This window comes from Sapajus apella, unplaced genomic scaffold (genome assembly GCF_009761245.1).
Source record: "Sapajus apella isolate SASKATOON/1434 unplaced genomic scaffold, GSC_monkey_1.0 scaffold6, whole genome shotgun sequence".
Lineage (NCBI taxonomy): Eukaryota > Metazoa > Chordata > Mammalia > Primates > Cebidae > Sapajus > Sapajus apella.
In genome coordinates, this window is record NW_022436946.1 from 33,389,582 (window position 1) to 33,400,771 (window position 11,190).

Genomic DNA, 11,190 nt, shown 5'->3' on the forward strand with positions numbered 1-11,190 from the left:
ATTCAGTTCTTCCTTTCTAACAAAATTTGTTCCACAAAAATTTGTATCTTGACGTCCTAACTCCCAAAACTCTAAATGTGACCTTATCTGGAAAGAGGGTCATGCTGATGAGGTCATATTAGAATAGGGCAGACCCTTACACCAATATGACCAATGTCTTTATAAACAGTGGAAATTTGGAGACAGACACACACACATACAGAATGCCATGTGAAGATGAAAATAGAGACTGGAGTGAAGCATCTGCAATATGAGCATGCCAAAGATTGCCAGAAGCCACCAGAAACTCAGTAAAAGTCTTGGTACAGATTCTCCTTCATAGCCTCAGAAGGAATCAGTCTGCTGATTTTAGATTTTAGACTTCTAGCCTCCAGCACTATGAGACAATAAAATCCTATTATTTAAGCCACCTCATTGGTAGTACTTTGTTACAGCAGATAACTAACAGAGTCCTAGCTCTAGAATTTTCTCATCTCTAAAATAGGCACTGTAATTCTTATATCTATACCAGTGGACAATAAATTATCTTTATTGTGCTTGCTAAGTGCCAACAACTATGCTACATATTTCACGTAGATTAATTTAATCCTTACCACAGCCCCATAATGCAGTTACTTGTATAATCTGTACTGTCACCTTTTGAGGTGATGGAACTTGAGGAACGGAATAATTAAGTTATCCAAGGTCCCATAGAATGTGAAGAAGCCAAGATATAAACGCAGGCAGTCTGACCAAATTACCCAGGAAATAACTATCTTTAGAAATAATAAAGTCACCATCATCATATCATTTATCTACTCAAGACCCTGTATTTCCCTCAGCAAAATGAGCAACACTCTTGTCCAAGGGCTTCCACAATCTAGCTCTGGCCTCTCTTCTCAATCTCATCCCTCATTTCCTCTCTATCTAAACCATAAACTCCCCCTCCAGACTTACCTGCACATCTTTGCTTGAGCATGACTCACATTTCGTTCCTTTATTCCCTGTGTTACTGTTACCCTCTCTTATCTGCTCCACACCCAATGTGGTACTTTTCGCATTCAAAGAACACAACGCTCTTTAATGAAGCCTGCTTGGCAACTCCATCCATACGCAGTCTCCCAGGGAACCCACATATGCACTGTTCAATATTCTTTGAGAATTCAGGGATGGTGCCAGCCATGAAGATGTAGAAGAAATATTTATACAAACACTAAAATAAACTGATGTTTGCATAAGAATAACAAAGTACAACTGAAATTTACAGAAGAGAGCTGACACATCTGGCTGAGGTGAAGAAGGATGGAAGTGCTGAGTAGGTAGTAGCACATGAATTGGGCATTAAAAAGGGGTCAGTAAGAATGTGTACAGATTTCACTGTCTCTGCTACACACTTAGTAGTATGTGCTTACTGAGTTATGTGAATAAACGTATTATCTTTCTATCTCACATTTATTATTTCAGTTCTCTCTGGATCCTAAAGGGATTACCACTCAGGTATCAGCTGCTGGGAGGCAGGGTCTGAGATTTCTTTGTCTTTCTTGTGCTGTCAAACACCCTTGTGGAAAACAATTAAAAAATATACAAAGAAAGGAAGGAGAAAAAAAGAATGTCATGAAAGGAGGTAAGTGAATTCCGATGACTTTCCACAAAGTTCTTGACCCAGAAGCCGCTCCCTATCTGTTTGCTCTTCTTTTTGTGCCTTTGCCCTGCTGGCTGTTCTGCTTGTAGTGCTTTCTCCTTTCCTCTTTTTTGTAGAAAATCCTCTGAGACCCAATTCATTCTCCCCCTTCTGCCCTTGGAACCCTCTGGATTCCCACAATCCTGCTGCATACATTTATGTCCTTTCAGCACCTAATTGTTCTCACAAAGTTTCATATTTAGTTATTCTTCTCCAACCAGATTTTATAGCTCCTCAAGGCTGGAAACCATGTTATATTTATTTTGCATGCCTTTCCCTCTTCCATCCACCTAGACATCCCCTTAAACACAGAAGTATCTGGCAAATACTTATGCAATGACTAAATCCTTTCAGTATTTCTATCACTAAAGTAAAATGTCCTTTCATCTGACTCTCCAAGTTCAAAAGTACACTGGGAAAAGTTATATATCAAAGCATTCATTCACAAGTAACACAGCTTTATCTTTTCTAAAACTTGCAATCACTGAACCAAACATCAGTGACTTCACCAACAAGAAAAAAAGGTACAAGCGCACAAAGAAGGATCTGTAATATAACCACTCTAATGCCACTAACTCAACTCCACTTCCTTATGTTCAGGGTTAATCATTTTATGGCAATATAGTAGTCTAAATACTGCCATACATAACCTTTCTCAAGAAAGAGATATTGGAAGTGGTCCAACAATCTAAAATTTGCAAGATGAAATTTAACAAGACGAGGTGAAATTGAACTTTTAAAGTTACCACAGCAGACACTCAAATGCCACTTCTTAATTTGAATTTTATACAGAATAATTCTATGCAAGCCACATGAAGTCTAAAAATTTTAATGGTGAATATTTTAGGATTGTAGCAAAGCACATAGATAATAGAATGAATCTACCCTGAATACTTGTTTCCTCAGAAAAAGAAAGTGGATCTTAAATTTTCACACAATAGTTTAAGAAGGGATAAATTGAATTTGCATAAAAGCAACAGATCAATTCCTATTTTGCTCCCTATGTCTCCTGGGTTCTCATTAAAACCAAAAGCTCTTTTTTTTTTTCCCTCAAAAAACCAAAAGCTCTAACTTGTGGAAGAATAAAGGTAAAGATAGAGGCGAAAGAGGGAAAAAAGTAATCTGGTAACTAAAGGGGCCAGCAAATGACATCCTTGCCTAAGATAACTTTGGAGGTTTTCAGTGCTCCCAAGAATCAGTTTCTTTTGAGAAAGGTAATTTTAAAAAGCATTTTGAAATTGCTTCAAAACTATAGTCTATAAGACTAACCTGAAACAAAACTCCAAATAACTAAAAGATTAACTTAGCTGAGCTCCATTTCTTGGCATTCTTCAAGCCCTCTGACCTACTTACTATCAGCTCAGAGTGCATTTTCCAACACCTTATGCTACATCAAAATGAACTTGCTTTTAAGATAACTTATATCTTAATTTCAATAAGCCTAATTTTAATATTGAGAAAAAAACAGAGCCACAGGCCTAAAACCATGGGGTCAATTCTGCTGGAGATTGCATCTTCCTAACAAAGTTAGCATTCTGTTTATAAAAACATCGTTACTGTTTTTAGCCATAAACACTGCAGTAAGAAGCATGGTTTGACAGAAATTTTCAGGTTCTTTCTGACATGGGCAACCTCCATATTTTGACCACATGACTGATGAGTGTCCCCTATATTCACACAACTATTGAAATCCTTTCCCTCTCACTACCAGTCTGGCTCTACCAGAGAAAATGATATAAAGAAAGGTAAATGACAAGACTTTTTTTAAAAAAAGGTTATCTAGAATGAAAAAGAAATGTGGATGGGGACTTTAGGTACAGTAAGGTGGTAGTGGATGTGTTAATTTGATTGTGACAATCATTACATGATGCATATGTATATCAAATAATCAGTCTGTACACCTGGAATATAGATGATTATCTTTATTGTTAATTAAGTGTTTCTTTAAAAATTTAGAAAATAAAAAAGAGAAATATGGAGAAACAATGACCTGTTGGAGGAGATAACAGATTAAGCAGGGAATGGAGGAGTTTTGCAACGTTTACCTGAATGAAAGATTGCTCTTATATATGATCAATATTTAGTCAATAAGTACTTTGTTCTTATAAAAATACTAAGTAGAAAAATGTAAAGGCATCTTTTATGTAAAACATTAAAACCTTTTCTTCTATATTTATATAATTAAATCATTTCTAATTTCTAAGATTTGCAACTTAAAATGAGCAGAAGTTGTAAATTAGAGCCCCAGAAGACAAATTTAACATCCCTTCCGGGCAACCCCATTTAAACCTTTCTAAACAAAAGAAGAATTCTAAAGTCTTCTTCAGAAATCCACCCTAAAGGATAAAAGCATTCAGAAAAACTTCCCTGTATTTAGCATAAATCCCTCTTGATGCCTGCTTTAAGTCAATTTCCCCCTTCTTTTTCTTCAGGGAAGATGGAAAACATCTGTTCAACATTCCCTTTCAGGCTACTTTTTCCCTTCCTGCCAGGTCCCTACCCTCCTTGGGAGAAATGTAAACACTGCAGGTGACTCCAAAATCCAGCTGGTCCACGCCTGATTATTCATGGGGTTGGTGAGCCTGGTCCCACTCATACCACCTTGGAATGATATCATCAAACTGCAAAGGCCCTAAGAAAAGATTTTTCCCCAGAATTTGTGGAATTCTAGAGTCCATTGCATTTCGTCTGTCCTTGAGGCTATGAAAATGACAAAAATAGCTCAGCTTCAAGAATAAAAGTTTAGTCAGGACTGTCTAGAAGGTAAACAAAGTTGTATTGCAGCCGGGTAACTTGGTCTTCACTACTCTACACTGTGTGTCAGATATTTGAGTGCACCTTGGAATGAAATATTTTTAAATGACTTGATCATGCTATTTCTGAGTATTTGTCACTGAGGTGACTTTCTCAGTGACAAAAATTGTAATTTCTCATTTCTAAAATTGAAAAATTCTGGAAATCCCTTTCAGTACCCCAGTCTAAAGGACTACTCGGTAAACAAGTATCCATTTCTAGTCAGTTATTTCTTTAAATGAACAATGTATATGGATTCACGACTTTATCTGCAGATTACTACACTTTACAAAAAAATTTATACAACACTAATGTTGCTACCTCTTATTCCAGGAATTGCTAACAAACATCATTTTTCTTGCAATAGCCATTTGACAGCAACAACAGAGCTAATATATTGCCTTTGGAATTTATCAATAAAACATTAAAGACCCACAAGCTTGGTGAACCTATTTCCTTTACAAATTCCTTTAGAGTTAGGAAATGCTGATTCAACTTTGTTGTACTATAATGTCTGCATGCATTAAATGCCTACTGTTTAGTAGCTAAGTTTGCTATTCTTACACATGAGAAAAATGCAAAAGCCCTGATTTAAGCAACAAACACAACTTTACAGCTTTTTAAACTGACCACGTACCTATTCAATTTCTACTAAAAGGCCAAGAATGCTAATTTAAGCACACACTTCAGATATGATTATTTGAATTTTGATATGATTATTCTGCTATAGTTCACATTAATAACAGAGAAGAGAGGACCTATTAAGTGTAGAAAAAATACTCAAAAGGTGAGGGTTGGCATGCAGACGCATACGTTCAGTTGCAAACTCTTTCTGACTCTGTCTTGGACAAAGCAGATGAACATAAATAATTTACAGTGGATATATCACATATGTGTAATTGAAAGCCAATTGCCTATCTGTCTTTTGTTATATTTTCTCTAACAAGACTACACTCACCTAATATGTAGAACTATTGCCAAATATAAAATGCAAAAGCAAATTATGCTTATTTGTCAGTATTGTTTATAGCTTCTACATATTACTGAGGAGGTAAATTCTTTTCTTTCAGAATTTGTTTACTAACATTTTATGACAACACTACCAAGATCACGTTTACGGAATACTCCAAGAGAGTTGAAGCAAACAGAAGGACATCCAGTGGCAATCAATACACATTAGAATTCATGTTATTCTGAATTAAAGACCGAACAAACTACGTCATTCAACAAATAAACAGATGGCCTCAATAATCTTTTCTTCTCTTTCCAAATTAAAATCATTGCCTTTCTTCTTTGTGATCTCTAACAGGCTCTCTGAACACTATTCCTCCAGCAGGTTTATACTCTTCTGGGCATCTGAAAGAGGATCTGGAATCCACACCCTCAACAGGCTGAAGCTTGCCTACACATGGCAGAAGTAAGCAACACAGTTGGTAAACGTACAGCTAACGAGACTCAGCAATCAGCCTAGAGCTCTGCAGGAATTAGAAGAGGCCCTACAATGGAATCCTCAGAAGGCATGAGAAGAGACAGGAATGGAAGAGGAGGGGGCTGAGGAAAGGGGATCTGTAAATAGCCAGTTACGCTAGCCTGAAAAGCACGGAGGCATTTTAGGGAGCTGACAGTTCATGGGAAGTAGTGAGCAGTAAAAGGGATAATAAAGTAGGGCAACAGGAAAACGAAATGTTGGAGTCTTTAATAGTCTGAATTTGAAGTCACAAAGGATAAAAATAGAATTAAATGTGCACTGTAAGTTAATCTTCTATTTAAGGTATACCACTAATAACTGGAAAATGAAAGACACGTCTCTTACCTTTAGTATGTCCATTTCCACACCCCGAAAATGAGTGTAAGACACTAGCTCTATATCACTTTCCATTTCTACTAGGCTAAAACATTTGAATTCTTTGAAAAAAATTAAAAGTACTAGGCAATTTTAAAATGCAAGTATTTGTGTAGCTGTATGATCAGGGGTTTTCCTTTACTGCAATTATCTATATGCATATGAATTCCTAAGCAAGGTAATAGTAATGGTCACTCTTTATCTCATCCATAATATCTTCTATTTCTCTTTCTAGTTTGATTCTTTTCTGCAACACTTTACCATCAACTAATCAAGCCATTCTTGTATACATAACTAGAAGTTGTGAAACACTAAAGTGAGATGATAGAAATTTGTGATACATTTGTTTACCATACACATAAAAAGACTGTTTTTTTTTTTTTTTTTTTTTTGTTTTTTTTTTGAGACAGGATCTTGCTCTGTGGCCCAAGCTGGAGTGCAGTGGTGTGACCATAGCTCACTGCAGCCTCAAACTCCTGGGCTCAAGTGATCCTCCCATCTCCGCCTCCTGAGTAACTAGGAAGAAAGATTTTTCTTTGAAGAACAATTATTTCAATTAAAAATACTATCTACTTAATGAGCAGTTCAATTTTTTTTTGAGACGGAGTTTCGCTCTTGTTACCCAGGCTGGAGTGCAATGGCGCGATCTCGGCTCACCGCAACCTCCGCCTCCTGGGTTCAGGCAATTCTCCTGCCTCAGCCTCCTGGGATTACAGGCACGCGCCACCATGCCCAGCTAATTTTTTGTAGTTTTAGTAGAGACGGGGTTTCACCATGTTGACCAGGATGGTCTCGATCTCTTGACCTCGTGATCCACCTGCCTCGGCCTCCCAAAGTGCTGGGATTACAGGCGTGAGCCACCGCACCCGGCGAGCAGTTCAATTTTTAAAAGCATTAGAATGGGGCATTACAGTCGAGAAGACTTTGTGAAACATACATTCTTAATTATTGTTATTACCAAATGGTAGCATGGATCAGTACACCTCGAGAGTTTGGGATTTTAATCTCTACTTCCCATTCTAATTCACCATATGAATTTCATAGGAAATTAATTTTCCTTTTCAGTATTCTGGGCTTACATATAACTTGCCTCATTGCCATGTTGGGCACCAACTTGAGGTATAAGGAATTTTGCTGTGTCACCCAAACATTTGCTGGTAATGTAGTGCCCCAGAGAGTTTTATTCTACCGATCACTATAGGGGAAGATAACATAATCCAATGATGAGAAAATCTTAACATATTTGCTATGGTTTGGATAACTGTCACCTCTAAAACTCATGTTGAAACTACCTCCGATGTGGATGTGGCAGTATTGGAAGGTAGGACCTAGAGGTGATTGGATCATGAGGCTTCTACCCTCAAAAATTATTAATCTATTCATGGATTAATAGGTAGATGGATTCATGGGTAACTATGGGAGTGAGACTGATAGTTTTATAAGAAAAACCTGAACTAGCATGAACAACTCCCTCACCATGTGATGCCCTGCATCACCTCAGAAGTCTGTAGAGTCCCCACCAGCAAGAAAGCCCTCCCCAGATGCAACCCCTCAACCCTGCACTTAGACTCCATAACTGTAAGAAATAAATTCCTTTTCTTTGCAAATTATCCAGATTCAAGTATTCTGTTATAAACAACAGAAAATGGAGTAAGCATTTAATAACTGTACTATCCTCTTCTCAGACACATTCTTTTAGCAGGGTTATGTCACTGAATCTCCTCAGGTGCAAATCCACTCCTTCAGAATAGTAAAGAGCCAGCCCTTCTCAGAAAACAGAATAATAGTACCCACTATAATGAAGTTCCCTCTACCACAGATTCTGGCTCTCCTCAAAGGCCGGCCACAAACACATCCCAAGTCAATAACAGCATTTCTCTTTTTTTAGTTGGGGAACAGACAGTGGAGTGGTGAAAAAGGATATTTACTATATTTAGGATTCAAATATGCCAGTGGTTATGTATTATTTAATATATGCTACAAGCACAAAATGATTGTCTTTTAGGGGTTTGTTCGTCCTTTTTGAAAACAAAGATTACCGCCGGGCGCGGTGGCTCACGCCTGTAATCCCAGCACTTTGGGAGGCCGAGGCGGGTGGATCACAAGGTCAAGAGATAGAGACCATCCTGGTCAACATGGTGAAACCCCGTCTCTACTAAAACTACAAAAAATTAGCTGGGCATGGTGGTGCGTGCCTGTAATCCCAGCTACTCAGGAGGCTGAGGCGGGAGAATTGCCTGAACCCAGGAGGCGGAGGTTGCGGTGAGCCGAGATCACGTCATTGCACTCCAGCCTGGATAACAAGAGCGAAACTCCGTCTCAAAAAAAAAAAAAAAAAAAAAAGAAAGAAAAGAAAAAGAAAACAAAGATTACCAATATACTAAAACAAAAATTTAAATACTTTTTTTGTCTCTATAATTATTTATTGAAATCATGCTATTAAGTGAAAATCATGCAATTTCTTTCATACAACACAGTGTGATCCAAGGCAAGTCTAAATAAATACCAAAATATTCTATCACAAATAACATTAAGAAATGTATACCTATTTTATTGTTTAATTGCAGAATGCACTTTCATCAATGATCTTAAAACACTTTTTCAGAAATTAAAACAAACTCTTTATAATGAGGCACTGGGAAGCATCTGTGAAGTTAAGAGTTTCATCTCATGGATGACCACGGGGTCCTCTCAGGGCAGCACTGCTAGATATTGAACTGGAGAGCCCATAAATCTCATTGAAATGAACTGTATTAGCTTGTTTGTGAACTAATTTCATTAATACTAAAAGAGATGTACACACAAACATTAGTCACTAAGATGGTCCTAACCTCACATCGCAAACCTACCTGATGTCTCACCCAGTGTTTTCTCTCCATCAAGTCCCCAAGATCAGAGGGAGAGACTGCCTCTATCCAGCAGGATTCAGAAGGGAACCTAATAACCCCATCATGGCAACTGCCTATATCGTTACTGTGCTCTGCTGTCAAAGTATTTCTTGGTCAAAGTTTCTTTTCTTTTCATTCATTCGTTTTTCGTTTTTTTGTTTTTTTAGAATTTCCTTTTACTTGGGACTGTACTATCAGTGTTTTTTAATCTGTCAAGATGTACTTTGTAGGCCAGTGTTTTTATTTAACTGAAACTTCATAAAAACAGATACTGATAGAATATACTAGTCAAGTAAAAATAACTTTTCCCAAGCTCAAACTTGGGAAGTGCTGCTTATTGATGTTTCTCAGGTTCTGTATCAGCAGCTCCAAGAGATCTAAGGCTGATCTCATATACCTCTGCATGTAACCTACATAACCAGCACTGTCTTGCACTTTTTGCTGAACCCACACAGAGAGTCACTAGGTGATGGAGACATCAAATTCAATCTGTCATCTTCTCCATTTTTACTAGAACAGATCTTACCTACACACTTCAAAAAAGAACTCATATCTGTATCATGGCCCTCAAAGGAAGAGGTCATGATACAGAAATCTAAGTATTTGCATGAAACAAATACTCAGATAATCCTACATTTTATTTTCTCGTTGGCACATTAGGTTTTTTGTGATCTCACTTAGTAATACAGTTAGAATACTCCATAAAATATTGTATATCGCCATTTCACATAGAGATTATCATTGAGGAATTTCTTTTAAAAACGGGAATTATTGAAAGTTTAAATTCTATAATGTGAAAAATATTGAAAATATGTCTGAGAAGATCTTTCACACATTTAATTAACAATGCTAAACCATGACTTTCTAAACTATAACCCACGAAAAAAATTGTTTAAAAGAACTTTATTACGAGAAGATTCCTAGAACTAAACGCGTCATTGCCTGACCTAAAGAATTCCAGGTAAGTGAGGTTCACCTCCTGATTTTAACCAAAGGCTTTGGTTTCCATCTGAATGCCAGGCGGCCTAGGAGGAAACTGCTGCCTTAAAGAAGCGATGAAAACGAAAAAGTTCTCAGGTCACAAACTTAGCTCAGATTCCAGCCCTAACAGATCTCGAGCCCATGTGGCAACGCTTTCAGAGCTTCCCAGTCTGTGAGTCAAGCCCCCGCCTCCTCCCCTCCCGGGGCTGCCTCGGGATGAGGTTTACTAACAATTTCTCCGAGCGCCGGCGGAGCCAAGAAGCGCTGGAATCCAGCGTCTGGGAGAGGCTTGGGACGCTCTTCCTCTGCTTCCGCAGCCGCAAAGTACCGCTGCCAGCGCCAGGATCGGCACACACGCCGCCGCCGCCTCCCTAGCCCCCAAATGGCTGAGGTACGGAGGGAAAGGAGGACGCGATGCTGTGCCGCCCAACCCGCTAGACTGAAGCCGAGGCCCCGTGGGCTGTCGAGGAAATCGCGGCTGGGCCGGCCAGATCCGACTCACGGAATGCGATCTCCAGGCTCTCAGCGTGTTCCCGGCTCGGTGCTCGGCGTTCAAGGGGGTGGGGAGGGGCGAAAAGCCGCCCCCGGAGGCTGCTCAGCCGCCTGGGAAGCCCGCGGCTCTGCCTTCACGCGTCAGGCGCTCTCTCCGAGCCCAGCCGAGCCGGGCCCGGGCGCTCAGCCCGCGGCGCTCCGCTCTCAACCGGGGACGTGGCTGTCCGTCTCCCGCCCGCGCCGCGCCAGCCCGGCGGGCTCCCCGCCCGAAACTCCAGAAGAAAGTTGCGCCGCGCACCCCAGCTCGCCCCTTGCGCGCCCCTCCGCTTACCGCTCCCCGCCGAGGCTCAGTCCTCTTCCGCGTCGCTTCTGCAGCCTCCAGAGTCCGCTCCCGAACCCCCTCACTCCAGGGCGCCCAGGCTCCCGGCCCCCTCCGAGCCGAGCCGTCCGCGCGCCTGCCGCGCCATGGGTGCTGGTGGGCGCCGCGCCCCGGGATACGCTGCTGCAGCCTCCGGCGGCGCTACTGAGAGCGG

General features: G+C 40.0%; 1 protein-coding gene and 1 pseudogene across 2 annotated transcripts in view; one reads left to right on the forward strand and one right to left on the reverse strand.

Annotated features, from left to right (window-relative positions):
- The window catches only part of DSE (dermatan sulfate epimerase), a 74,909-nt gene extending 63,796 nt beyond the window's left edge, over window positions 1-11,113 (reverse strand). For both annotated transcript variants that reach the window (XM_032274382.1, XM_032274381.1), the window contains exon 1: window positions 10,989-11,113. The gene's annotated coding sequence lies outside the window, so the exon portion shown is untranslated. The remainder of the gene's footprint in view (window positions 1-10,988) is intronic.
- Window positions 10,322-11,184, forward strand: LOC116548926 (annotated as a pseudogene).
- The last annotated feature ends 6 nt before the right edge of the window (window positions 11,185-11,190 follow it).